Source organism: Lissotriton vulgaris, chromosome 5 (genome assembly GCF_964263255.1).
Source record: "Lissotriton vulgaris chromosome 5, aLisVul1.2, whole genome shotgun sequence".
NCBI classification, from domain to species: Eukaryota; Metazoa; Chordata; class Amphibia; order Caudata; family Salamandridae; genus Lissotriton; species Lissotriton vulgaris.
The window spans coordinates 1,894,213,182-1,894,216,851 of NC_141693.1; the positions used below are offsets into that span (position 1 = coordinate 1,894,213,182).

Sequence of the window (3,670 nt, forward strand, 5' to 3'; positions counted from 1 at the left end):
AAGGTTTTTGTCCAGTGTGAGTTCTCTTTTGTCTAGTGAGATTTATTTTCAGACTGAATCTTTTCATGCTATGAGAAAAGTGATAAGGTCTTCGACCAGAGTGAGTTCTTTCATGTCTAGTGAGAGTTCATTTCTGACGAGCGTATTTGGCCTTCAGAGCAAAGATGGGGTTTCAGTCTAGCATGTATTCTCTCATTTTGAGTTCAACAGGATCTGCAACAGATCAGTCATTCAGATCAGTGATATGATTTTTTTGTCCAGTGTGAGTTCTCTCATGTTGAGTGAGACCATATTTCTGAGTGAAGGTTTTCAAGCATTCAGGGCACTGATAAGGTTTTTGCCCAGTGTGGGTTCTCTCATGTTGAGTGAGTCCAAATTTTGAAGTGAAGGTTTTCCAGCATTCAGAGCACTGATAAGGTTTTTGTCCAGTGTGAGTTCTCTCATGTCGAGTAAGACCATATTTCTGACTGAAGCATTTTTGACATTCAGAGCACTGATACGGTTTCAGCCCAGTGTGGATTCTCTCATGCAGAGTTAATCTGGATCTGTGACAGAAACGTTTTTGGCATTCAGAGCACTGATAAGGCATTTGTCCAGTGTGAGTTCTCTCATGTTGAGCAAGACCATTTTTCTGACTGAAGCTTTTACAGCATTCAGAGCACTGATAAGGGCTTTGTCCAGTGTGAGTTCTCTGATGTTGAGTAAGACCACATTTCTGTCTGAAGCTTTTTTGACATTCAGAGCACTGATACGGTTTCAGCCCAGTGTGGATTCTCTCATGCAGAGTTAAACTGGATCTGTGGCAGAAACATTTTTGGCATTCAGAGCACTGATAAGGCATTTGTCCAGTGTGTGTTCTCTCATGTTGAGCAAGACAATATTTCTGACTGAAGCTTTTCCAACATTCAGAGCACTGATATGGTTCTTGTCCAGTGTGAGTTCTCTCATGTTGAGCAAGGCCATATTTCTGACTGAAGCTTTTCCAACATTCCGAGCACTGATATGGTTTTAGTCCAGTGTGAGTTCTCTCATGTTGAGTGAGACCAGTTTGATGACTGAAGCTTTTCCAGCATTCAGAGCACTGGTAAGGTCTTTGACCGCTATGTGTTCTCTCATGTTGAGTAAGATTCGTTTTCTGACTGAAACTTTTCTGGCATTCCGAGCACTGATATGGTTTTTGGCCAGTGTGAGTTCTCTCATGCTGAGTGAGACCAGATTTCAGACAGAAGCTTTTTTGGCATTCAGAGCACTGATACGGTTTTTGTCCAGTGTGAGTTCTCTCATGTTGAGTAAGATTAATTTTCTGACTGAAGCTTTTCCAACATTCAGAGCACTGGTATGGTTTGTACCCAGTATGGACTCTCTCATGTCGAGTGAGACCAGATTTCTCACTGAATCTTTTTTGGCACTCAGAGCACTGATAAGGTTTCTGGCCACTGTGGATGCTCACATGTTGAATGAGATAGGATTTGCAAGTAAAACTGTCACACCATTCACGGCACTGATACGGTCTTTGATCAGTATGTGTTTTCTCATGTTGAGTAAGATTAATTTTCTGACTGAAGCTTTTTTGACATTCAGAGCACTGGTGTGGTTTTTGATCAGTGTGAGTTCTCTCATGTTGAAAGAGAGTGGATTTCTTACAAAAGCTTTTTTGGCACTCAGAGCACTGATATGGTTTATAACCAGTATGGGTTCTCTCATGTTGAGTGAGACCAGATTTCAAACTGAAGCTTTTTTGGCACTCAGAGCACTGATACGGTTTGTGCCCAGTATGGGTTCTCTCATGTTGAGTGAGACCAGATTTCCGGCTAAAGCTTTTCCAGCATTCAGAGCACTGATAAGGTTTGTGCCCAGTATGAATGCTCTCATGTCGAGTGAGAACAGATTTCTGACTAAAGCTTTTCGGGCATTCAGAGCACTGATAAGGCCTTTGACCAGTGTGTGTTCTCTCATGTTGAGTAAGAGTCACTTTCTGACTAAAGCTTTTCTCACATTCAGAGCACTGATAAGGTTTTTGTCCAGTGCGCGTACTCCCATGTTTAGTGAGGTGGGACTGATAACTAAAGCTGTTCTCACATTCATTGCTCTTATTCGAGATGTATCCATCTCCACTCTGGGTTTGTTCCTGGAAACATGCCATGTTAAGACTGAATCTGATTTCAAAGTCTGCACCTCTTCATGTTACACGCATTATTAACTTCTACAATACACAGTACACACTCTACTAAACATTTGTATTTAACTAATAATAGCTTTTATCTGGAGATCATTTTTCATACCATTAATGGCAGCGTATCTAACTCGTCCTAAAAACATTCACAGAGGAGCCCCTTGTTGAGCTATTTTCTCCAAGTTATGTCTAGGAGAGTTCTCTCAAGTAGATTTAGATTCATTTTGTGACTTCAGTTGATCACATTTGATTTGGGCATTTTAAAGGCACAGTTGAGGTCTTTGGGGTTTAGTGCTCACGTTAGATACATTTATTAATTCAAGTAATGATCGTAGATTAGAACATGCCACATTAATTTTATGAATTATCTGTAGAGTAACAATGGGCCCTTTTAAGCTTCCTATCCCGGTACAAACAATTTTTTAGTATGTTGCTAAAGCCACAGCAGGGCCATGACAGACTTTGGTGGTTCAGGACACTTTGCCACTTGGGTTGGTCCGAATTGTTTAAGAGTTGATGGAAAATATCTTTCTGTATTAAAAATGAAAATCCAGCGATTTTGCTGTAGTGACAACAGTGAAAGAGTTTTCACATTTCTTTCTTTCTTTTAAACAATTTTTCTCCACTCTTGAATCATAGGAGATGTAGACAAAAGATTGTTTTTTTAAATTGAGCCGATTGGCGTGCGTACAATTCTGTTACATCATGTATATGAATACTGCTTTATTGGAGAGGTGTTTAGGTCTCCAAGGCATTCCTCATATACCATTAAATTAAATTTACAACACTGATTAGTATTCTCTCAAGTGCACTGAGGATATTTACATTGTCACTAATATTCCTAGTTCTTACATACTTTGAAATGGTAAATTCGGTAATTGTTTCAAGTCATTTTACTTTAGGGACTTGGCAATTTATAATGAAAATAAGAAATTTGAGAAATCACTTTGACATTCAGCAATTCCTTCTTCTCCACGTTCCTTACCATTCCTGGCACAAAGAATGGGTTTCTTTTTATTACTCTGGAATGTTAAATGTTTTACTTGCTTTAAAATAATCCTTTTCGTTGTGTTTCACTAAACTACATTTCTTTCTCGGTTCATGTTTCAGTGACCTGTAGAAATAGAGTTAGAGATTGTAAATGAACTTAAAGAAATCATTTTTATTACCATTTTCTTTGCAGAAACAAAGCATTTACCGAAATGAGGTAGGAAATCAGTTTGAGTTGAATTTGTGACAGGGGTGAAACAGCTCTTGGGAACTGTGTGGACAGGGAACGTGGAACCACTGGAACTCAAGGTTGTGAGAACAAATGAGTGATTACTGAAGAAAGATACAAGTTACACATACATTGCGACACAGATTCTGAGTAGCATACAACTCCAACAATTTACTCTTTCTGTGACAATGGCAGGCACCACAGTAAGATATTCGTAACCACTTTAATGAATTACTTGATATTATTTACTCCCCCGCCCACTTAAGAGGATCATCCAT

At 39.2% G+C, this 3,670-nt stretch overlaps 1 pseudogene; it reads right to left on the reverse strand.

Moving 5' to 3' along the window:
• Nucleotides 1-261: 261 nt before the first annotated feature.
• Nucleotides 262-2,376, reverse strand: LOC147717645 (uncharacterized; annotated as a pseudogene).
• Between the last annotated feature and the right edge of the window lie 1,294 nt (nucleotides 2,377-3,670).